At 35.3% G+C, this 27,211-nt stretch overlaps 1 protein-coding gene across 1 annotated transcript in view; it reads right to left on the bottom strand.

Annotated features, from left to right (window-relative positions):
* The window catches only part of EPHA3 (EPH receptor A3), a 405,932-nt gene that overhangs the window by 232,962 nt on the left and 145,759 nt on the right, over window positions 1-27,211 (bottom strand). The window lies entirely within an intron of this gene.

Genomic DNA, 27,211 nt, shown 5'->3' with positions numbered 1-27,211 from the left:
GATTGTTCTTAATGTTTGCTATGAAATCTCATAAGAAAGGCTATAAAGTTTACTTGGATGAACACGACTAATCCGTCTTGTCAAGTTTGCAATCTTATAGAAGTATATTACCAAGTATTCTTTGGGAGAAATTTTATCCTGGGGATCAACTGAGGCTTCACACAGAAATGATATTAGAGACAGCATATGGAAACAACAAAAAATAGAATTTTTATATCTAGAAACCATCCCAGGAAAGACAGTAATAGAAAAAAAAAACCTAAATAATAGGCAGTCATGAGAGTTTTGGGGTCTTTTAAGGAAATTCTGATATAGTTAATGAATTCAATTTGTTGAAGTCCAAGGGAGCTCCAATTTGGTCTCAAGTATTATGTCTGTACAGGATGGCAGCAGGAATGAGAACAGAAGATAACTGAGATTAGACTATTGAAAGTCAGGCTGAGGAATTTGGTATGCAAAGAAAGACCCTGAGAATTAAAAAAAAAATAGTAATATAAGTAGAACAACAAGTTAGGAAAATTAATGTCATGGTCCTTCACAGAGTAGATAAAGGTAAGGATACAAAAGAGACCACCACCACCACCAATTAGTGATATTTTGGTAATACATATGAGCATTACTGAATCCTAAATCAGAGTGGAAGATACACAGACTGGCCAATAAATAAGAAAGAAGGAATCAACTGACTAAATGTGTGAGAATACTTAGGTCAATAAAGCTTCTATGGTTCTAAGCAAAGAATAAAGGAACTTTCACTACTGCGGAAAAGCGACTTGGAAGAACTGATTCAAAAGGGAAGATGCTGAGTTTGGTTTTGGATAAAAATCAATTAAGTTTTTAGTTTTAACACAAAATCAAGTGTCCTTATTTAAGAATGTGCAACTGAAAATATGAAACTTCAGTTAAAAGACCTTAAAAACTGGAAATGTTCAATGATACTGGGTAGATGATATTTTACTAAAACGGACAATGTTGGTGACTAACTCAGCATCCATCCTCATCTTATACTTTCTGGCACAAAATCCTTGAAGTATCCATAACCTTCCCTCAACTTGTAGTCATAACCCTCAGAAATCTGACTCTTCCACAGTTTCAGGAATGGAGGAGTGATTATTTCAAGACAGTGAATAGTGAAACAATGAGCATGTGACTTGATTCTAGTCAATAAGATATGATGTAAAGTCGGCAATGAAAAGTCTAGGGAAAAATATCCTCTCATCTAACAGAAAACATAGGAAGGCAATTTTTCTTTCAGGTATAATACCCGGGATTGCCACAAATTACTTCCCAGCTCCCAAGGATGAAGCTGCAGGGATTATGGCAGAATAGAGAACGAATCTGGGCTCATTCTGAGATTGTTGATTTCTGATAAAAATATATCTGAAACACATCCTATCTCTGGACTTCCTACCATGTAGAATTGGATACATTTTCCTACTGTTTGCACTATTTCAATTAGGGGCCTATTCTTATACACAAATGTCTTCCAATTGCTAAAGACATTTAAAAAGATTTGAGATGCCAAAGGTTCAAAAATGGAGGTAATACTGGCTATTGAAAAGTCATGTCTTAATTGGAAAAATAGGGATTAGAAAAGGAGAGGGGTGATAAATCACTGAGCTATAGAAAGGCAGACTTTCTAGAACGAGTCATGATTAGTAAAGCACTTGTTTCAGAGAAACCAGGGAAGGTGATAATTGAGAAAAAAGATCATTGGTTTGGAAACTGGAGGTTCCACTGTGTGAACTCTAAGAATATTATTTCCATACCAGTACCACAGGGAAAAAATGGGCAAGAATTTTATGGTGAAAAAGCACACGTGGCAGATGTTGCAGTTCATTAAGGAAATGATTCAGTTCAGTTCAGTTCAGTGGCTCAGTCATGTCCGACTCTTTGCAACCCCATGAATCGCAGCGCACCAGGCCTCCCTGTCCATCACCAACTCTCAGAGTTTACTCAAACTCTCATCCATTGAGTCGGTGATGCCATCCAGCCATCTCATCATCGGTCGTCCCCTTCTCCTCCTGCCCCCAATCCCTCCCAGCATCAGAGTCTTTTCCAATGAGTCAACTCTTCGCATGAGGTGGCCAAAGTACTGGAGCTTCAGCTTCAGCATCATTCCTTCCAAAGAACACCCAGGGCTGATCTGCTTCAGAATGGACTGGTTGGATCTCCTTGCTGTCCAAGGGACTTTCAAGAGTCTTCTCCAACACCACAGTTCAAAAGCATCAATTCTTTGGCACTCAGCTTTCTTCACTGTCCAACTCTCACATCCATACATGACCACTGGAAAAACAATAGCCTTGACTAGACGGAACTTTGTTGGCAAAGTAATATCTCTGCTTTTGAATATGCTATCTAGGTTGGTAATAACTTTCCTTCCAAGGAGTAAGCGTCTTTTAATTTCATGGCTGCAATCACCATCTGCAGTGATTTTGGAGCCCAAAAATAAAGTCTAGATTTCCTTATTAGTTTAGATTAAGGAAAGGAGGTAAATGATAGGGTAATTTGAGAAGATTTATTAGGAAAGCACTTCTGTTTGTGTTTTAGTTGGGAAGATGTAGGTATGTGTGTTAAAAAAAGGAACAAGTGAAATGGTAATTCAAAGATATGTACCATAAAAATAGGCAATTGACAAAATAATCAAAAATTCCTTTAAGCATCTGTGTTCACCAGTGCACCTTCGATTGGAATTGTCTTCACTTTCAAGTTTCTGTGGGCAATCTCATTCAGTCTAGAGTTGCAGTTGAATCTGTTCTCAATGATTTCCATGAATCTCCATGTCAACCATGATTTTAGCAATGAAATTTAGAATCAAATTTACAGTTTGCTTAATAGTTTTACTTGAGTATCTCAGAATGACTTTGATTACAGAATGCTCAAACCTAAACACATCACTTTTTTCCACAGTCCTGTATTTTCCCACATTTCCTCTTTGTTATTAGAAAACTGGGTTACCTAAGCTTCTCTCTCCTCAGGTGACCTGTTTCCATAGATTTCATATCCTATGTGTTTTGGGAATTTACGCTTTTCTCCTCGGTTTTATAAAACTGGTCACAGGGAATTCCCTGGCAGTCCAGTAGTTGGGGCTCTGTGTCCTCACTGTCGAGGGCCCAGATTCAATCCCTGGTCAGAAAACTAAGAACCCACAAGCCATGCTTGTGGCAAAAAACAAAATAAAACAAACAAACAAACAAGAAACAACTGGTCTCAATAGTCATGATCACTTCTTGAATTAAAAACTCTTAGTCCCCATTTTGAAATCTCTCATCACAAAGATCTTTCAACTGTTTGTTTTAAGACATTCAAAGCCAACACCTTGCTCCACAAAAAATACCTCCCAGAGACAGATAAGTCAAGTTTAAGTTCCTGGGATGGAATATGATATGACACTATAGTACCTGTCCCCAGCCTGTGCTGTGCTCAGTCGCTTCACTTGTGTCCAGTTCTTTGCAACCCTATGGACTGGAGCCCACCAAGTTCCTTTGTTGATGGGATTTTCCCTTCAAGAATTCTGCAGTAGTTTGCCATGCCCTCCTCCAGTGGATCTTCCCAAACCAGGGATCAAATCCAGGTTTCCTGCACTCTCTTGAACTGAGGGTAGATTCTCTACTGTTGAGCCACTAGGGAAGCCTGTCCCAGGCCTATTTCTCAGATAACATTTTCCACTTCTGCCTGTGCCTATCCCAGTTTATATTTCAGCAATACCAAAATACTTGCCATCCTAGCTTACAGCTGTTTCTTACTTTTAAAACTTTGTTAGGATATTGCCTTATTTCAGATTCATCATTCATCTCATCTTTTATGTGCCTCAGTTCAGTTCAGTTCAGTTCAGTTCAGTTCAGTCATTTAGTCATGTCTGACTCTTTGTGACCACATGAATTGCAGCACGCCAGGCCTCCCTGTCCATCACCAACTCCCAGAGTTCACTCAAACTCATATCTATTGAGTCGGTGATGCCATCCAGCCATCTCATCCTCTGTAATCCCCTTCCCTTCCTCCCCTCAATCTTTCCCAGCATCAGGGTCTTTTCAAATGAGTCAGCTCTTCGCATCGGGTGGCCAAAGTATTAGAGTTTCAGTCCTTCCAATGAACACCCAGGACTGATCTCCTTTAGGATGGACTGATTGGATCTCTTTGCAGTCCAAGGGACTCTCAAGAGTCTTCTCCAACACCACAGCTCAAAAGCATCAATTCTTTGGTGCTCAGCTTTCTTTACAGTCCACCTCTCACATCCATACATGACTACTGGAAAAACCATAGCCTTGACTAGACAAATCATAGCCTTTGCCTTTGTTGGCAAAGTAATGTCTCTGCTTTTTCTAATTTAAATTTTATTTTTTTACTTTACAATACTATATTGGTTTTGCCATACATTGACATGAATCCACCACAGGTGTACATGAGTTTCCAACCCTGAATCCCCCTCCCACCACCCTCCCCATATCATCTCTCTGGGTCATCCCAGTGTCTCTGCTTTTTAATATGCTGTCTAGGTTGGTCATAACTTTCCTTCCAAGGAGCAAGTGTCTTTTAATTTCATGGCTGTAATCATCATCTGCAGTGATTTTGGAGCCCAGAAAAATAAAGTCAGCCACTGTTTCCCCATCTATTTGCCATAAAGTGATGGGACCAGATGCCATGATCTTAGTTTTCTGAATATTGAGCTTTAAGCCAACTTTTTCACTCTCCTCTGTCACTTTCATCAAGAGGCTCTTTAGTTCTTCTTCACTTTCTGCCATAAGGGTGGTGTCATCTGCATATCTGAGGTTATTGATATTTCTCCCAGCAATCTTGATTCCAACATTTTCCACTTCTGCCTGTGCCTGTCCCAGTTTATACTTCAGCAATACCAAAATACTTGCCATCCTAGCTTACCTCTCTTTCTTACTTTTAGAACTTTGTTAGGATATTGCCTTATTTCAGATTCATCATTCGTCTCATCTTTTATGTGCCTAATTACCTCCTAATAATTCTTCTGCATATATGCATGCTCAGTCGTTATGTCGGGTCTGACTCTTTGCGACCCTGTGGACCATATATAGCCCACCAGGCTCCTCTGTCCATAGAATTTCCCAGGCAAGAATTCTGGAAAGAGTTGCCATTTTCTTCTCCAGGGGATCTTCCCATCCAAGGATCAAACCTGAATCTCCTGCATTGGCAGGTTTTTTATCACTGAGCCACCAGGGAAGCCAAATAATTTCTTAGTTCCACCTTAAGTTTATGTGCTCTTTAGAATTTTTCCCTTTCCTCTCAGGCTGAACCTTTTCCAGTATCATAGGCAGGTATATGTCAACCTCTTTTGCCTTAACATGATTTCCTGTTCTTGAATTTTTTTCTTTATCTCCTAAACTTGAGCTGTTTGGCAATAATGACTGGGACTTATTTACCTTTGCAACTATCTCCAGTATTTAGAAAAGTACTGGCACAGAATAGATTCTCTACAAAAACTTGTTGAGTGGTGCTGAATTATTGTTATTAAGAGTTGAAGTCAACAAATACTATCAGCCTACATACTACATGCTAACACTTTCTCTTATTTACACAGCATATTTTATACAGAGAGCATCAGTAAGAACTTCTAGACATCAGAAGAACTGATGTCAGAGGAACCTCAGTTTGATATCATCAAGAAAGAAAATTCACTGTTTCAAAAAACGTTAAACTGATAATATTTTCTGATGATTTCAAACATAATAAGGGTCAAAATAAATAAATCATTAAAATGTTAGCAATGAGTTTCTAAAGGAGCCCAGAATGTTCTTTACTAAAAATCTTATTTAACTTGCTTAAATGCTATTCAAATTTCTGTCAAAGTAAAGTGATTGAAAGTATGTCCACGGCATCATAGAAAGTGTGGGGTGGCAATTGACATGCAGTATATTTGTACATATAATAATTGAACTGTCATAGTTCATGGAAATGATGGCAACTTTATTGTATACTTTGCAAGCTCTTTGATACAACCTATTGGGAGAGTCAAAGAATTAGATCAGCAGGGGCCCAGATTTATTCATTAGAGGGTCACAGTGTAGACAGCTATATCCTATGTCACATTAAAGAGATATGGGGGCCAATAAAATATTACTTTATCTTTGTAATAAATAGCTTTAAACTTCAGAATTTCAAAAAAATTGAAAATTGTAACTTCATATCTTATTTTTTAGCATATAAAATAAGTAGTTGATAATAGGATTTAATGAGTTGCAAAAGTTTATTTTAGACTTTGCTGAGATTTCTTTAAGTTTTTGAAAACTTAAAACTGTATTTCCCCAATTATAAAATAAACTCCAACTTTCATAACTGAATTGGAAGTTTTCACTGGGACTTTTAGCCTAGTGTGATGTTCCTTGGCCACATTAAAATCTTCAGTCAATGTGATGAACAGTGCAGAAGATGGAATAGTTGTTAACAATCCCCCATCCTATGTGAAAGTTATGTCACTTTCTCAGAGGGTTTCCCTTTGCAGAGTCAGTATTCATATGGTTTTAACTGAGCACACCAGTGACATGGCATGAGGAGAAAGTAAACAGTGATTGTGATTCTAGCCTATCCTTTCAGTAAGTGACTTTTGCTAGTATGTGGGTCTAATTTATTCTCCTGAGATTTCCCATTCTAGTATTTATAAATGATCTTGTACATTGCAGGGTTTTAAGTAACCTTATTATGCTGTTTCTTTTACATCATAGGCAAGGAATTAGAAAAGCTGTCTTTGTATAATATGATCCACTTCCTTAAAGACTTAACTTGAAGCAAAATCCATTTAACCAGTCAAGGCTAGCACTCTGATAATAGTTGCTGCCAGTGGGATGGCCAGGTCTATCTAGGACACAGGCATCCAAATTGATTCCAGATAATCCTAAATCATCAGATTTAATTCACACTTCTGAGAAGGTGTTTATAGACTAATCTTGTCCATTGCAGTAGGACTTTTCACAATTATGAGTCAACTAGATTTTTATATTTGTTCTATCTCACCAAAACGATCAACATAAAGGACCTCATAATTTTTCTTTTCCTTTTCATTTCATTATTTTCAATGTGAAAATAACTTCATTGGCAATGTATGAATAATATTTTTAATATTTATAACATTAACCATTTCCAAGATGTAGAAAGTCATTTTACAAGGTTTGATTGTATAAAAATTTGAAAATAGCCTAATGCCTTTTTAATTAATTAATTAATTAATTAATTTTTTATTTTTTATTCTTACATGTGTTCCCAAACATGAACCCCCCTCCCACCTCCCTCCCCATAACATCTGTGTGGGTCATCCCCATGCACCAGCCCCAAGCATGCTGTATCCTGTGTCAGACATAGACTGGCGATTCAATTCTTACATGATAGTATACATGATATTTTTTTCTATTCTACTTTCTTTTCTTTGACTATTGTTCTGATAATTATATATCTGAATTTATATAATTATAAAATTTATGTATATATATGTAAATGGAATTTATAAGAGCTTTGAAATATATTTCCTAAAGTAAAGATATAAAGGATGCATACATTTTAAGTTGATTCAAACTTTTAAAAAAGACCAAAAATGTACTCATTATTGCTAGGATTGATGTAATCTTTAAAAAATGAAATAAAAGTGAATCAAAACCTTTACAGATACTGGTATTCTGGTATGGTGCTTCTTTTTAAAAATTTTTTTCTCTAAGATTATCCAACCATACTTATCCTTTCTGCAATCCTCTTTAATAATTCGGATTGGCCTGAATGACACCAAGTTATGGGAACACAACTGCTCATCTGGAGGATTAACTGTAATCGATCTTTGCCCAAAACAATCTGCTCAACTTCATTTTCATAAGAAAACCTGTCACTTCACTTCCAAAAACAAATGCTTAACACATAATTAAAAAAAAAAAAAGAATTAAAAGTCAAATACATCTTACAGGAGCATTCACCTGTGCAGCATTTGACTGATGGTAGGCTTGCAAATATGATTGCTACTAATGAAGTTATGTAGCAACATCACTGTTACAGGTATTACACTACAGTGGCTAAAATATTACTTTAATATAAAAAGCAAAGGTAATTTGAACTACTTCTCAATATTTTTTATTCCAGTTTTTTCTCATATTAATATTTGTAGAGATACTATTACATTCTTTACAACTTCTAAATTAGCAACTTTGTAAATAGGAAAAAAATAAAATACTTGTTTCAAGAACTAATAGATTTTATAAAGCTATTTTCAAAAGTTCTCATTTCTGTTACTGACTTAAAAGCTATTTTAATTCTGTTAAAATCTTTCCTTATAGGCCAATTTACCCCATTATGTTTCACATTTAAACTTTGTGTATCAGTAATATAAAATGAGTATCACTAAAAAATAATGAAATTTACTGGCTATATTTTCTCATTTTCAAATGCAAAATAATCAGATTCTTAATTCCATATCACAGTACTGTGTTGGTGAATTATAGAGAAAAGCACTTTAGAAGTAGTATAAAAGAAACTACTAAAGAGGGAGCTTTTTTTTCCTGAGTGAAAATAATTTCATACTTTAATAAATAAAATGAATGAAAGATTATTTAGTTAAAAAACCATAGAAAATAAGAACGATAAAGGAAACTCTAAAACATCCTGCAGTGCCAATCAGACATGGTTTTCATAGTGAAATGTGCATTAATTTTTAACTTATTTTATTTGAAATGTTAGTATCAATATGTGTCTCCTAACTAATAATTATGATTATTTTTTAACAGGAATAGTCTATGGATTTTTACCTCCTATATCGGGAATGGCTGTCTCAGTAGAATTGTAGTTCTTGATTGAAACTGGTTTAAAAATCATCAGCTCATATTGCAGCATTTGTACCAATTAGAGAAATACATTACTCTTTAGACTTTGAGTTGGATTTCTAACTCTGCCAACTGTGCATTTCTTTTCATATCTGCATTGATTGGAAAGCACCTTAAAAGAATCAACCCAGGTTTGAAACCAGCATTTTATAGCACTAAAGGGTAACTTAATCTTGTTTTCTGAAACAGGAAAGTGTAATTTTATTTACCATCCCATCAATACAAGTTTGAGACGAGATTTATAATTCTGCCTGATGGTCCCTTTAGTTTATCTCTAGGGAGAAAAATAAATTATTCGATAATTAGAGAAAATAGTTTGTTTCTTGAGATAGAGTTTTTCTCATACTCTTGTTTAGGAAAAAAAAAAAAAACCCTCAAAATATATTATTACATTTTTATTGCAAGAAATACTGAGCTACTTCAATGAGAAACAAAGAATGTGCATTACATTCTTTTAAAATCATGTAGCTAACAGGAAATTGACTGATCAACTCTATAGGCTTTTTCTTTCTTTCTTTCTTTTTCTTTTTCTTTTTTTACTGTTTATTTTGTATTTGGGTGTAGAGGATTCACAAGCAATGTTGTAATAGTTTCAGGTGAAGAGCGAAGGTAGTCAGCCATACATGTACATGTATCCATTCTCCTCCAAACTTTCCTTCCATCCAGGCTGCCATATAACATTAAGCAGTGTTCCATATATAATAGAGGTTTCTTCACTTTTTAACTGGAGAAAATGATAGTACTTGGCAGATATATCAATGTCTGTGAAAGCTGTAGAACAGTGTCTGGCATAAAGTAAGAACCCAATAAATATAAGTAGTAGTGGTGGCAGTATGAATTGGATGGCAGTAGAAGTTGTAGTAGAAGTAGAAATAGAAGAGGTGTTACAGTTCTTGGTGGTGGCTTTAATGAAAACAGCTACAACGGGGTTGTTAAAATGTATAAAAATCACCAGCCCCATGGTAAATTTTGGCTGAAAGCATTGGGTCAGGGGCAAATGCCAATCAATTTTCAATTACCTAACATTCAGCTACAGCATGTTAAGAATGATTGGCTGGTTCACTGATTAATTTATGGTATGAAAATTCCCACCAGAAACACAGTGGTAATTGGGTTCTGAGCAAAATAGCTAATCACCTTTTCTTATTCTCCCTGAGGAAAAACAAGAAGTCAAGTGGAAGAAACATTAAATATTACAGTGTTATCCAATGAGCGCTTTTGGTTTGTTTTTGTTTTTAATATGTAAAGTAGATATCAGACTGCTGCAAATTAACAGAATAGCTATCCTGTAGCAATAAATCTGTAAGGTATATGATGTGTCTTTGGGTATATAGTTTTTTAAAAAGGAAAACTGCAGCGTGCCTCTGTAAAAACAATCAAGTTTTTAGTTGATTTTTGTCTGTTATCCATGTATTTAGTTTTTAAGAAGCACTGTGTTGCTTTAGTCATTTCTGATTTAGTGTTTCATAAACTTGCTCTCAAATCTTTCTATTTAATGATTACTGAAACTGCCTCAAATCAACTTGTCACTCTTCATAACTTAAATCAGTGCTGCTTTGTGTTATTTTTATTACTGACTATTACCAGCAGTACTTCAGACAAACACAAAATTTTAATCTTAAATGGAGGGATTATGAATGATTTTTATTTCCTTACTCTAGTCCCATATCTCTCATGTAATCCATATCTCATAAATGAACATGTTGTTTTTCATAATTAGAAAAAAACACATGATATATTTATACTGTGGTAGATTAAAAAAACTTATACTAGGTACATTAAAAATTGGACCGTTACCTAAAAGGGAAAACATCCTTTATTGTATGTGTTGTAAAATACAGCTTTTATATTCCATAGGGCATTTTCACGCTTTCAAATGATAAGGATATATTATAACTTCCTAGATGCATGTTGTATAACAGTATCTGTACTTCAAAATGCTAGTAGCTATTTTTTTTCTAGAAATCTTAATTGTATCAATTATGCATTTTCCCCCCATTAAAGCAGTCAATGAAGCAGGCACTATGGTTATTGGAAGCCTTATAGAAAAATGCTTAGGAAGTAATTTTCCACAAAACAAAACACAAAAACACAGAAAAGCACATCCGGAGATCACATCTCTGCTTCTATGCAGGGATTCTCTAGTAATTTCATAGAAAATATATTATTTCCACCATCTGACCTGCTTCATTACAAAAGCAGTCTCAGAAGAGCAGCCCCTGCTCTGGCCCCGCTGGGGTTAGAGCCACACTCTTGACCCTCCCTCCTGAATGCGCTCAGTTGTCAGTTTTGCCTCCTGCAGCTGTTGGGTATTCCAGTGGATCAGATGGCCAGAATGGGTCTGGAATAGACCTATTAGCATCTCAATATAGCGGCTCAGTCCCCTTTATTACCAATTCACTCAAAGTAATTAATTTTTAATTTTGTACTACCTCAACTATTATGAATCAAGTCAGCCAGTGAGAGAGAAAAGCACACTGAGACAGGAAACCGTGGTTTAAGTCACAGAAGCTCAACCTATGCAATCTATCACTTTGAAGATCAGAAAGAAAGGTAAATTATCTTATGCAGAGATTACTGAAAAATATTTTCTGATGAATTATGCTCCTTCAAAAGATCATGAAAGAGAGGAGGCATGGTGATAAATGTCTATGATGTGTGTAGCTACTTACACCCAAGTTTTGAGTCCAGAAAGGCTGGTTGACTTTAGAAAATGCTCCTATGGGTTTACATTTACTTTATTTGAACCTAATAGTTTTTGGAAGTGTTAAAATATATACTGTACAAATAATAACTTTGAGTTTTTGACAGCACCTGTAACTTCATAATATTCCTAAAATCTAAGATAATAAAATGTTTTTATTATTATGTAAGTTATTATTATTATTATTTTGTTGGCTTAGCTTTAATTTTCTTAGAGCAAAATTCTCTACAAGAGTGAGTGGCTGGATTGAAGAATCATCTAAATTATAAAACTGGTATTTTGAAATGTGGAAAGCAATGAAATCATTGGAAAAAATATCCTTCTGTGTTCCTTTTTCTTTACTTGAATTGATCTCAGGAATAAAACTCAGTAAGGAAGCATTTACTTTGAACAGTACAATCCTCTTTGAGTGAGGACTGATTGCTTTTGATATTCCATAATGCAATGCACACAGTTATAGACATAGCACATGGGGCTTTCTTTTTGACATTGAGCTACAAAGAATAAAAAAGATTAAAGGTATTCAATCACTCCAGTATAAGATGTATAACATCTTATGTCATATACTCCAGCAAGGAAATGTGGCCAAATTTAAGATGTGTTTATACCATGGTGGGAAGGATTTTTTTAACCTAATATAAACCTGGCTGTTTTAGACAAAATACAATTGATTTCTGTTTCTGAGAATAATAAAGGGTAGAGTCATTGCTACCAAATAACTCCTAGAAAATTTTCTTTCCCTCTCACATATAATCAAATCAATCCATGGTGTAGTTCATTACAAACATTATAAAGTAGTTTAATTTGAAATATTTTCAACTATTTTACAAGCACTTGGCATTTAAAGCTGTGGAAATGAAGTAAGTAATTTGTTGAGGTTAACAAAGCAGTAAAAGAAAAAAGATTAAGTCCATATTTTAGACCACTATTTCACAGATTTTCCTAGGCAAAACTGCTTCCCTAATTCTATACTGGTTACAGATAAATTGCCATAAATGACAACTATCAACATTTAAATAAACAGTAAAATGAAATACTTCCTAAACCAAAAGTTGTTAAACTCAAGAATGAATTTATGTTAGAATTGTAATAAAATAATTGTTTTGTGACTTTGGGACTGGTTTGATTGTGGTTCTGACCGAAGGCAGAAGATGTCAAAAATAAAAGAGAACTTTCGAAAAATGCAATTATCAAATTCAAAACTGAGTTCACATATCTCAGAAAAATTTCAAGCTCCTTGCACAGGGAAGAATGTTCTTACATTTCCCAGTACTCTATTGTCTTCACTGAGATTGCTATGCAAATTCTTTGCATTGGTACTTTGGCAGAGAAGGTTGAACCAATTGCCAAATTAAATAGAAATCGGCCTTGCATTTCCATTTGGCTACCCCATGTTGTGTAATCATCTCCCCAAAATATACTTTTCTTCATACTAATGAACAGTAGGTACCAGTTATTTAAACCTATACTGAATGTTGCCATGATGTCATTGCTGCTTTTTCAGGTATCTCAGAAAGAAAAAATCTTGCTTTGACTGATCTTAACATATTGAGGGCCAATTAGTCTTTTCTCCTAACAAAGAGTTTTAATCATAAAAATTACATTTTTTTCTAATATAATCTTACAAACTACAAAACTGGGTTATGATTTAACAGGTTGAACTTACTCCTGTATGCAAACAATAATCATCTATCACCAACCAAATTTTATGTAAGTCCATTAAAGTCATTAGGCAGAGAGCTTAGAAAAAAAAGTCAACCAAAATAAGATTCTGTGGCAATTATGGTTTCACTTTCAAAATTTATTTTTATTGGAACTGAATTATTTTAATTCATAGAATTAAATTAATATAATCCATGGTTTATGAAACCTTTTAAAATTGGCTCATGTATGGTCATCATTTAAATATTTATATATTAGCTTATTTGTTCACTTATTTGACCATGCAAACACATATTCATTCATTCATTTATTTACTTGACTATAACACTATAATAAGTATCTATAAATCAATCATTCAGAATATGAAATTTTCTTATATTTATTTACTTATATGACTTAATTTCATATTTTAACACTTAAAAATTATCTTTAACTTTATAACAGGTTTATTCTGATAGATACAATTTTAAGAACTTATCTGTCACTCAATATCATATTGCTAAGATTCATACATAGTTTTATATCATTCAGTCAGTTCAGTTCAGTCGCTCAGTCATGTCTGACTCTTTGTGACCCCATGAACTGCAGCATGCCAGACCTCCCTGTCCATCACCAACTCCCAGAGTTCACCCAAACCCATGTCTGTTGAGTCAGTGATGCCAGCCAACCATCTCATTCTCTGGCATCCCCTTCTCCCCCTGCCTTCAATCTTTTCCAGCATCAGGGTCTTTTCAAATGAGTCAGCTCTTTGCATCAGATGGCCAAAGTACTGGAGTTTCAGTTTCAACATCAGTCCTTCCAATGATTCATTAATTCTGATTGATGTATAGTATTCCATTGTGAAAATGTACTATAGCTTAGCCATCCATTCTGTTCTTAATGAAACTTAGATTATATTCAGGTCTTATGTAGTTTAAATAGTGCTTGATGAAAATATACCTTGCTGAATGTAAACAAGAGTTTTTCTTGGGTATGTATCAAGGAGAATGGCTCAGTTTATTTCTTGTATAATGCTAAGCTATTTTTCAAAGTAGTTAAAATGCTTCAATTTTGACAAGTAATATTAAATTAAGACTGCTGCTGCTGCTGCTGCTGCTGCTAAGTCATTTCAGTCGTGTCCGACTCTGTGCGACCCCATAGATGGCAGCCCACCAGTCTCCCCCATCCCTGGGATTCTCCAGGCAAGAACACTGGAGTGGGTTGCCATTTCCTTCTCCAGTGCATGAAAGTGAAAAGTGAAAGAGAAGTCGCTCACTCATGTCCAACTCTTCAAGATCCCATGGACTGCAGCCTACCACGCTCCTCCGTCCATGGGATTTTCCAGGCAAGAGTACTGGAGTAGGGTGCCATTGCCTTCTCCAAAATTAAGACTAGAAAGTGTGAAATCCCATTTTCTCCAACACAAGAAATAGCTGTTTTAAAAATACACATATTTCTAACTAAACAGTTAAAAATGGTAACATTAAATTCTTGACTAGTATTTCTCTGATCATTAATAATATTGAACATTTTCCTGTGTTTATTGAACATTTTCCTGTGTTTATTGAACATATATGTCTGCTTTTAAGAAAATGTCAGCTTATGACTTTCATTCTGTTTTATATTCTTACTTATTTATTAATAAGCAAAATTGTATACATAATTTTATATATTACTAATACATATGTTTTTCTGTTGTAAGTGTTGAGAAATTCTTCACTTGAAACTTGCTCCACTTTCTTGGGCTTCCATTGTGGCTCAGCTGGTAAAGAATCTGCCCACAATGTGGGAGACCTGGGTTTAATCCCTGGGTTGGGAAGATCCCTTGGAGAAGAGAAAGGCTACCCACTCCAATATTCTGGACTGGTGAATGCCATGGACTGTATAGTCCATGGGATTCACAAAGAGGTGGACATGATTGAACAACTTTCACTTTCTTAAAATGTATTTCAATAAGCTGAATTTCTTTATTTTAATATAAATGAAAATTTACTGTTAAGAATTTATCAAGGCTTCAAAAAGAAAAATGATAAACTTTATGAAAATATATTCAATAAGTTAATGAATGTATAGATGTACTATGTTCATAGATAAGAATGATATATTGAAAATATATCATTTTTTCCCTAAATTTATCTAGTTTTAAAAATTTCAATAAAAACCTCTCAGGAATTTTCATAGCATTTAATCACGTTACTTTTAAATATTTATAAAAGAATAAAAGGCAAGTAATGTTAATAATAATTAAGGGCAAGAAGGAGAGACTTGTCCTTTCAGATACCAGGACTTATTATTAAACTATAGTAATTAAGAACCTGAAGTATTCACACAGGTATAAAATGTTTAAGCAAAATAAACTTGTGTTTATGCTTAAATCTTCATTTTGCCACTGAAAGTCACTTTGTTTTGTCTCTTTGAGTGTAAAAATTTTGTGCAAAAAAAGAGTACACTTGTCATGAACATTTTTCTGTTCTACAAAGCTATCAGTGAGTGTCAGGAGAGCATTTATCTTGAAAGCAACCCAGCCAAATTCCATGCAATCATTATAGCATGGCAAAAAGCCTCATTATTTTCTAAGTCAAGTATACTACTGAAATTCATCTCTAGAAGTAATTAATAGCCACATTACCAAGGAAGAAAGTCGCAAGTTTTATTGGTCCATATGTGTCAAATCATAACTAACCAAAATTACCTTAGTTAGTCACAAAGCTGACAGAAAATAAACAATGAAATATAAATGAACTCTCTCACAAAGACTGAATTGTGGTATATTACTGTGTAGTTAAATGATTATTTTTTTCTACATGGTTCTATAGAGTTTCATAAAAGTATGTTGATTAAAATACATGAAAACAGCTATGCCATGGAAAATTAAAAACACTAAAGTTTAATGTGAGCTCCAGTAGAAATCAAATTATCTTTTTTGTTGATATTAAGATTTTATAGCATTACTTCATTAATATTATTTTTCAAGTTTTATCCTTATTTATATAGCATCATTATTACTCCATAAAATTATATTTAAATTGATTTTTCATTTTATATCAATTCAAAGTGGCATTTTTTACTTTAATGGCATAATTTGTTAAATTCTTATACCATATTCCTTGCGTTTGATTTATTTGAGAAGTAAAACTCTTAAAACCATAACACTTTGTCACTCAAATTTTTGCCATCTTATCAGAAGCTTCTTACTATTATTCTACTTTGCAACTTTATCTCACCTCAACTGCAGACCCCTAAATGGCATACTTTTTCAGCCTGTACAAAAGATAAAGTAACAGAAAAACCCCTGTCGCTTCAATTATGGCTGCTACTGCTACTGCTGCTAAGTCGCTTCAGTCCTGTCCGACTCTGTGCGACCCCATAGATGGGGGCCCACTGTCTCTGGATTCTCCAGGCAAGAACACTGGAGTGGGTTGCCATTTCCTTCTCCAATGTATGAAAGTGAAAAGCGAAAGTGAAGTTTCTCAGTCGTGCCCGACTCTTAGCGACCCCATCGACTGCAGCCCACCAGGCTCCTCCATCCATGGGATTTTCCAGGCAAGAGTACTGGAGTGGGGTGCCATTGCTACAGCCACATATTCAGTTTATATGTGTCTAATATAGCCCTGGTCTGCCAAGAAAACCAACATAAGGTAGGAAAGAAATACATTCAAAAGAAAATAAAGTGAATCTTAAGTTCCTCTAATTGATTATGTTTTAAAAATGATAAATTATCGTTACAGAGAACTTCAAAATGTCATACACCGCAGAGTTTCTCCATAACAATATATGTATAAAAACATAAATGATCTCACTTATAAGGTTTTAAAAATCATTAGGACATTGAATGTTGGCATAAATTATCAAAATTTTTTTCATGCTTGTCTGTTTTAATCCATAAATCACTCATCATATTGAGAGTCACACTAGGCAATAGATATAGTTAACTCCATGACCCACTGATTCTGTAGGCACCTCCTAAAGAAAACCTGGACAGAGAACCATTTCTTTGATGGTTCTCTCCACCAGAGAATCTCTCTGGAACAGAGAATGGGTGGCTCACATCCCAGCTATGATTTTAAATAAATATGGATTCAGAAGCAGCCCAGTCACCATTATTTATTTTTCTGCTTTATGGAGTATCTATGTGATTACATAAAAGTCCAAATTGAAAAGAAGACATCTAACACATTCCTTCAACTATATATGCAATTTCTTTAAATATGGTGACAAAATGAACTTAAAGATCTAAAAATAAATAAATCATTCTCATTATCCCCACCTTCAGCATTTTCAAGCAATCTTAACATCTTTGCACGATGGAAAGTGTAATTGAAAGTTTACATGAGAAAAATTTCCATGAGTTAATTTTTTGCCTTTCTAGGTGACAAACTCCAAAATGCCTTCATTTATCTTAGTTATGCCTTCCACCGTTTCCCTCAGAAAGAAGTAGCATGACCCTTTAGTCTCCAGTTAGCACAAAACCTGTAGCCAACTCTAATTGAGGAACCAGTTTAATTTTCACTCTTCCCTTGCAGTCTTCAAGCCAACTGCAGTTCAGCACATGAGAAAAAATAACAGCTGGTGTAAAGTTCTTAGGGTCTGGCCCAGCAGGGGAAGTAGAAGCAAAAAGTCATGTCAACAACAATAACAATGAAAACATTTTTAAAAGCTTTGATCTTATGAATAGCCTCAGTACCACAGGCAAGGCCTGCTGTTAATGCCTTAACAACAGAGCAAAAAGGGCAGACATCCTCATTTTCACATGCTAGTTCAATACCAAAGAACGAAAAGTAGGGAAGACAATGTAGATCTCAGAGGGAGCACTGCAGTTAGGTTGATAGCATTGTTACTGCATCTATAACTAAAAAAAATGCTACCAGTAAATGAGAACTTCCATTTTCTCTTTTTAATATCTTCTGTTCTTGAAAGATTTCATCTTCAGCTGTCTTCAGCTATGAGAGAGTAAGTGAACTATGTAAAACAAAGCATGTTGCCCACCACCTGGTTCTAAAAGTACTAAGTCAGCAGCCATGGCAGTGCTTGAGACACAGAACCCTGAAAGGAGTTCAGAGAGATCAAGAATGAGGGACTCTGTGTGCTGAGAAAATAGGCAAAATAGGTTTTTTTCATTCTTTTTAATTTTTGAGTAATTTATTGGCATACAGTTGATTTACAATGTGGTTTTAGTTTCTGCTGTATAGCAAAGTGAATCAGATACGTATGTGTTTATACACACGTGTCCAACTTTTTAAAATTCTTTTCCCATAAAGGTCATTACAGAATAGTGAGTAGAGTTCCCTGTTCTATATAGCAGGTCTTTATTTGTTACCTATTTTATACATAGTAGTATGTACAGTCTCTCTCAGTCTCTCAATTTCTCCCTCCTCCCTTCCTACTGGGTAACTCTACATCGGTGACTCTATTTCTATTTTGTAAATAAGTTCACTTGAGTCTTTTTTTTTTTTTTTCAAGAATTCACATATATCAATATTATATAATATTTGTCTTTTTCTGTCTGACTTAAAAATATTTCAGGAGAATTCTTTTACGAACCTGGATTCTTGCATCTTCCCATACTTAGAAAAGCAGTAAAATTATTAATTGAGATTCTGTTCCTGGTGACTAGCAGTAACCTTCTAACGAGACGAGATTTATACTTGATCAAAAGTACACCTTTACCAAAATCACTGGCCCCTTTCCCACCTCTTTGGAGCAGTTCTTCAGAGCTATGTGAGAGGCTGTCTCCTGGGCTATAGTCCTCCTTAAGTCCCCAAATAAAATCAAAACTCACAGCTCTCACACAGTGCATTTATTTTTTAAAATCGACAATGAGTTGACAAATATCTAAGACAAAAAGTTGTTCTGCTCTTAAATTTCAATTATTTTGTTAACTTATGCATCACTGTATTCGTGTAAGGTAAATATACAGACATGGAGTATTTGTGATCTTTCATATTGGGATAAATTACTATATTTTATGAAAATCAAAATTGACCATCCTTGCATATAAAATAGGATTCATTTTATCACACCTGGAAAAGACAACTTTCCTCACGTATACTGAATTCAGTTATAGAGATAAAATTGACAGCTATGAATCAGTAAAACTGGAAGTTCATTCTGTCTACTATTTCTCTACATTTGATTAAAAAAATGACCTGAATGAATGAATGATAGGCAAGTAGTTCAGTCTCTTCTAGCTTGGGGCATAGGATTAAAAAAAATAAAAGTCATTCATTTTGAATCAGTATTTAGAATTCATTACAGAACACTTCAATTTCTTCTTGACTATTCAGTCTTCTCAAGTTTTAAGAGATAATCTTGTGTAATGTACAGTTATATTGTCTTCCATTATTTAATCTGGCATAAAGTTGGGAAATGGCTTCTGTGTCTATATTACGTTATTTAAAATGCCATCTTTCCCCACCAGTATTTAAAATTTCCCATTAACCTAAAATTTAAATGTATCTCCAGAGAAGGGTGCATGTGTACTTATTTACATTTAGGCTATCCATATTAAACTCACCATTCTTCCCTTTAAAGTGATTTGAAGCCTCAGACCCATTTCCCTTTCCAACATAAATCTGTCAAGCTTTTCACCAATCTAGCCTGCCCCAACCAATCTGTCCCATCTCCCAGACACAGTTGCCACACTACCTAATGTTCACAGTTGGCCTCCTGGTTCTCCCAGCAGCAAAACTTCCTCAGATCTATCAAGCTGGCCAGAAATGGTTATTCCTCACTCACCCAACAAAATTTGGCTTTCTATTTCTAAATAGGTGCATTTGAGTTAAACTTCTTTAAGAAAATTGTTTTATAAGTAAAAGTGAGTAATAATCACTCAGTTATGTCTGAATCTTTGCGATCCCATGGACTGTAGCCTGCCAGGCTCCTCTGTCTATGGAATTCTCCAGGCAAGAATACCAGAATGGGTTGCCATTCCCTTCTCCAAAGTAATAGTAGATATGTGTCATTTTAGTCTCTAAAAGTTTAGAATACTTTAGTCCATAGACAGGCATCATTCATATATTCTGATGCTTATTAGCACTACTGAATATCAGGCCCAACCCCAAACCTACAGACTCAAAATCTGCATTTTTAACGAGACCTCTAGGTAATCCATATGAATATTAACATTTGAGAAGCACTTTCTATATTGCAAAGAAGATAAATGACAACAGCAACATCACAATTAGTAGCTAGAAGGGAGGAAGGGAGATGAAGGGAAAAAGTGAATGCCAAACTGCATTCATTCTGAGTTAATACATACATTTTCTATTAATTTTAATTTCTATTAAACATAATGCATAGAAAATATAAAACCTAGATTGTGCTCACTTAACGTACATATATAGTTAGTTCAGTACTGCCACAATATAGGACCAATTGGAATATATGATAGTATGCTCCAAGTGCAAACAGTTTGCGTTGGTAGAGGCTGTTAGTATTCTGAATGATAAATAATTTACTGTCACATTTTAAAGAAATGCAGATAAATTTTTGTGACCAATAAACTGGTACAAAATGTTATATCTTTAGGAAAAAATTGTGTCAGTTAACTTATACTATTCACCTAAGCGCAAGTTATTAATAAAAGGAGAGAATTATATGCTACTTCTCTTCAGTTCAGTTCAGTTCAGTCGGTCAGTCGTGTCTGACTCTTTGCGACCCCATGAATCTCAGCACTCCAGGCCTCCCTGTCCATCACCAACTCCCGGAGTTCAGTCAGACTCACGTCCATCGAGTCGGTGATGCCATCCAGCCATCTCATCCTCTGTCGTCCCCTTCTCCTCCTGCCCCCAGTCCCTCCCAGCATCAGAGTCTTTTCCAATGAGTCAACTCTTTGCATGAGGTGGCCAAAGTACTGGAGTTTCAGCTTTGGCATCACTCTTTCCAAAGAACACCTCAATTATTAGAAATATGGGGGGAAATGTGCAACAAATAAGATTCTTTGCATTTAATAAATAATGTTTATTTAGAATAAATATAACATAGTAAAAAATAATATTATGGAATCATAGATATTTAGCCATGGAGAAAGCAAGTGAAAGGGGTCACCATCCTTGGGACCTTGTGGGAGCAGATTTAGAGATGCAGTTGTGTGTGTGTGTGTGTGTGTGTGTGGTGTATATGTGGTGTGTGTGTCTGTGCTGGAAAAGTGGAGCTATCCTAGTGGTTTCTAGTCATATTGTAACAACTGAAAGAAGGTAGAACATAATAAAATGAAATTGTATTAATTTATTTAAAAGAGTGCCTTCATTAAATAACCTCCCCTGAATCCAAACATTCTAAGGCAGTGCTTACTTATAAATTTCATGTTAGATTCATACTACTTTTCTCCTTTATTCTACTAAAAAACCTTCAACAGATGACATATCACACAATATTTGAATAAAGTTTAGATTGTCTGACTCCAACATAACTTTGAATATTTATAAATATATAATCATATGTTATAATTATATCATTAATAATTATATTATATAGTCTATATAATATAATAATATGGGCTTCCCAGGTGGCTCAGTTGTAAAGAATCCATCTGCCAGTGCAAGAGATGCAGGAGACACAGATTTAATCCCTAGGTCGAGAAGATCCCCTGGAGTAGGAAATGGCAACCTGCCCTAGTGTTTGTGCTTGGAAAATTTCATGGACAGAGGAGCCTAGTGGGCTACAGTCCATGAGGTCATAAAGACTTGGACATGACTGAGCAATTAATTCATGGCAAATAGATGGGGAAACAGTGGAAATGGTGGCTGACTTTATTTCTGGGGGCTCCAAAATCACTGGTGATTGCAGTGATTACAGACATGAAATTAAAAGATGCTTATGCCTTGGAAGGAAAGTCATGAACAACCTAGACAGCATATTAAAAAGCAGAGATATTACTTGTCAACAGAGGTCCATCTAGTGAAGGCTATGGTTTTTCCGGTAGTCATGTATGGATGTGAGGATTGGACTATAAAGAAAGCTGAGTGCTGAAGAACTGATGCTTTTGAACTGTGGTGTTGGAGAAGACTCTTGAGAGTCCCTTGGGCTGTGAGGAGATCCAACCAGTCCATCCTAAAGGAAATCAGTCCTGGGTGTTCATTGGAAAGACTGATGTTGAAGCTGAAGCTCCACTATTTTCGTCACCTCTTGTGAAGAGCTGACTCATTTGAAAAGACCTTGATGTGAGGAAAGATTGAGGGCAGGAGGAGAAGGGGATGACAGAGGATGAGATGGTTAGATGGCATCACCAACTCAATGGACATGAGTTTGGGAAAACTCCAGGAGTTGGTGATGGACAGGGAGGCCTGGTGTGCTGCGGTTCATGGGGTTGCAAAGAGTCGGACATGACTGAGCAACTGGACTGAACTGACTGAGCAAATAAACAAGCAACAGTACTAATAAACTCCAACAAAACTGTGCAGTTCAGGCAGACTAAAATATTCTATGATTCAGGGATAAAATCGTTACTTACAGGTGAAGACTTACTATCTTTAAAACTCTCCACTGCCTTCAGAGGCCATTTTTACTCAGTAAAATTTTGCTTTCAATGTTACATCATTCATGAAACCTTTCTTTTTTCCATTGGCCCTTCTAGCTGGTTACTACTACTAAATAGCTGAGGTGACCTTGGAGATAAAGTTAATTGTTTTGAATCTTCATCTCTTCATTGGTAATAAAAGTGGTTGGCCCAAATCTATGAATTTCTAACTTTTATTATACACATGCTCCCCAAAAAAATCTTTTAAAACCTATATACTGGCTCCTATTTTAAGTTGGCATAAAATGTTTCATCATGAATTTAAATAACTGGAAATGATGTAACATCAAGCATAAAATAAATATCGATACTTTAAAATAAAGCTGTTACACCACTCTTTTAAATGTACCCAGTGGAATCTAAATATCATAGTAATCTGATATCCACTATCATGTAAAAATAAATATTCATGTTCTTCTCTAATCATCAAAATTTTTATGTTACTTCTTCTTCTTGAGTTCATATTTTCAATCAACTTCTCCATAAAACATGATAACGTGGTTTTTTTGCTTGAAAATCTTATATTAATCACTGTATCACATATTGTTGCAATATTATGCTAATTATAGCAAAGAATAGCAAGGAAAGATAAAAAAGCCTTCCTCGGCAATTAATGCAAAGAAATAGAGGAAAAGAACAGAATGGAAAAGACTGGAGATCTCGTCAAGAAAATTAGAGATACCAAGGGAACATTTCATGCAAAGATGGGCTCGATAAAGGACAGAAATGGTATGGACCTCACAGAAGCAGAAGATATTAAGGAGAGGTGGCAAGAATACACAGAAGAACTACACAAAAAAGCTTCACGACCCAGATAATCACGATGGTGTGATCACTCACCTAGAGCCAGACATCCTGGAATGTGAAGTCAAGTGGGCCTTAGAAGCATCACTACGAACAAAGCTAGTGGAGGTGATGGAATTCCAGTGGAGCTATTTCAAATCCTGAAAGATGATGCTGTGAAAGTGCTGCACTCAATATGCCAGCAAATCTGGAAAACTCAGCAGTGGCCACAGGACTGGAAAAGGTCAGTTTTCATTCCAATCCCAAAGAAAGGAAATGCCAACAAATGCTCAAACTACTGCACAATTGCACTCATCTCACATGCTAGTAAAGTAATGCTCAAAATTCTCCAAGCTAGGCTTCAGCAATACTTGAACCGTGAACTTCCAGATGTTCAAGCTGGTATTAGAAAAGGCAGAGGAACCAGAGATCAAATTGCCAACATCCACTGGATCATCGAAAAAGCAAGAGAGTTCCAGAAAAACATCTATTTCTGCTTTTTGACTATGCCAAAGCCTTTGACTGTGTGGATCACAATAAACTGTGGAAAATTATGAAAGAGATAGGAATACCAGTCCATCTGACCTGTCTTGAGAAACCTGTATGCAGGTCAGGAAGCAACAGTTAGACATGGACATGGAACAACAGACTGGTTCCAAATAGGAAAAGGAGTATGTCAAGGCTGTATATTGTCATCCTGCTTATTTAACTTATATGCAGAGTACATCATGAGAAACGCTGGGCTGGAAGAAGCAGAAGCTGGAATCAAGATTGCCAGGAGAAATATTAATAACCTTAGATATGCAGATGACACCACCATTATGGCAGAAAGTGAAAAGGAACTAAAAAGCCTCTTGATGAAAGTGAAAGAGGAGAGTGAAAAAGCTCAACATTCAGAAAACGAAGATCATGGCATCTGGTCCCATCACTTCATGGGAAATAGACGGGGAAACAGTGGAAACAGTGTCAGACTTTATTTTTGGTGATTGCAGCCATGAAATTAAAAGACGCTTACTCCTTGGAAGAAAAGTTATGACCAACCTAGATAGCATATTGAAAAGCAGAGATCCAACCAGTCCATCCTAAAGGAGATCAGTCCTGGGTGTTCATTGGAAGGACTGATGTTGATGCTGAAACTCCAATACTTTGGCTACCTCATGTTAAAAGTTGACTCATTGGAAAAGACCCTAATGCGGGGAAGGATTGGAGCAGAAGGAGAAGGGGACGACAGAGGATTAGATGGCTGAATGGCATCACTGACTTGATGGACTTGGGTTTGGGTAGACTCCGGGAGTTGGTGATGGACAGAGAGGCCTGGTGTGCTGCAATTCATGGGGTCGCAAAGAATCAGACACCACTGAGTGACTGAACTGAACTGAACTGATAGTGGCCTAAGGCTACAAGTTGTTTTTCTGAATTTTATTATTGCAAGAAAAGAACAGGGCTTCCTAGCTGGTGCTAGCAGTAAAGAACACTCCTGCCAATGCAGGAGACATGAGATGTGGGTTCAGTCCCTGGTAGGGAAGATCCCCAGGTGGATGGCATGGCAACCCACTCCAGTATTCTTGCCTGGAGAATCCCATGAATAAAGGAACCTAGAGGTCTACCATCCATGGGGTCACAAAGACAGGGACATGAGTAAAGAGACTTCGGACACATTCAAGTGAAGAACTGATCTAAGCTACACAGATTTACTTATTAAAAAAACTCACATATTTCTATATTAAAAATGTTTTAAGTAAAATTTGTTAGAAATCCACATTCTATTGAGATGAATTCAACTTTTTTTCCAATTACGATAGTTGTTACTCATTGCTACACACTCACAATCAGTTCATTTTTAAAAATTGCTTCAGATGTAAGCATTAGGAAATCTTATTTACATAAGGAAATTATTATTTATGTAAATAAGTGGATAGAAATGGAAATAGTTTATACAGCAGCATGACATTCTTCAATCTGAATGAAAACAAAGAACTAAAACTGCTTGATTTGAAATACTTAGTATTTGATATGTAGCCATTCACATTCTTAACACCAAAGTTTAATCCTCTTTTGTTTAACACACACACAAGGAACAATGCACCTTAATAAGATTTTCAGAAGAATGAAAGGAATGATTATATATATAAATAAAGCAAAGAGCAATTGTGAAAATAGAATTGGGAAAGAGATTTAGCTTGAGGGTTTGAGCTTAAATACAAAGTGATTATCCACAAGTCAACACCAGCACTTATGAAAGCTGAGGATACGAAAGCTGATTTCCTTAAAGTGTAAATGACAATGTACCTCTTGGATATATTCTACGATTCTCCAATTCACATGTACCTCAGTTTGAAAACTGCCAGAGGTACTTTCATCCTACTTCATGAATGTTTATGGATTATTCCGGTGTTGCATAAAGTGCTTCATATAAAGCCTTGAATTTAATAGTCAAGCAATATTTATATATAAAATTCATAACTTTTAAAGCCAAATTCATGCCATATGCTAATGTATCTAATCACACTATATGCAACATTTTTTATTTAAATGAACATGGCACTGTCATTATGCTTTTCAATATTCATTCCCAAATACATTGAATGACAAGGGCACTAAACAGTATAATGAGCTTGTGAGTATATTGTATTTACTAGACCTCTATGGGAACACCAGGAAATTAGCCCACTATAATTTTATTGTCAGGCTCTTCATTTGCATTTTCTACAATTTTTTGTCCCCAGTAATACCACATCTCAGTCAAGTTTTCATCTTCGGGATTCTCCTTTTATTTCTACACTTTGGTACACCACATAATTACACATTACACATACCCTGTCCATGAATATTAGCCAATAGGTAACATTTTTTAGCAGAAAATCTTAATTTAAAAGTGAATCAAAGTAGGCATTTTATTTGGCGACCACGTGTCTAACAGAGCAGTCATTTCCAACTAAGGATAGTGAAGTCAAAGTTACAGCAAATCTACTTTACAATGTTATCATACATGCCAAACATAATATTGAATTACCAACAAAATGTGTTATGCACAATACACTATAATTAGACTTATACATTCACTGCACTTGTAGCCCCAACATGTATGTAATTTGGTGAAAAGAACCACAGTGTTGAAAGCAAATGCAAAATTTGCTAAATGAATTTTTGAAAGCCTAAGTCATTTGACCTTTCCAGTTTAAACAACCTAATATAAGAATTAGTCATTCTTGGACTTGGGATATTAAAAATAAACTGCCCAAAATAATAGTCATCATGTTCTGGGTTATTCATACTCTGAATTATTATAGTAAAATTCTGAAGTGTTTCAATGAATAAAATAATAATACTCAGCCCTCTAATCATAGATAAAGCCAAGAACCAATCGCCCCTCTTTGTATTTGTGTACACACAAACAGAACTAACCTGTTCCTGGAAGGGTATGGGGCACTTGAGCCAATTTTGCTCTCAGTTTCAGGGTTTAAATTTATGTCATGACTTACAAGATTTTTTCTTAATTTACTGAATACTGACTTAAATATTCAATCTTTAGCAATTTGCAAGTTTTTTTTTTCCTACCTCAATTTAACATTTACTCAAGAAACACACAGGAAATAAATTATGATTGATAAGTGAGTAATCAGAGACCTGGAAGTGATCCCCTGAACTTATCTCCTCAATATCTAAATAAAATTCCCTCCAAAGTCTGAGGTCAATTTCTAGACTATCTTGGAGAGAAGTTATTACTTATTCTCAAAGGCAATT

The sequence above is a fragment of the Budorcas taxicolor genome, chromosome 1, assembly GCF_023091745.1.
Source record: "Budorcas taxicolor isolate Tak-1 chromosome 1, Takin1.1, whole genome shotgun sequence".
NCBI lineage: Eukaryota > Metazoa > Chordata > Mammalia > Artiodactyla > Bovidae > Budorcas > Budorcas taxicolor.
The sequence above is the reverse complement of the archived record's forward strand: the minus strand, read 5'-3'. Positions and strand labels throughout refer to the sequence as shown.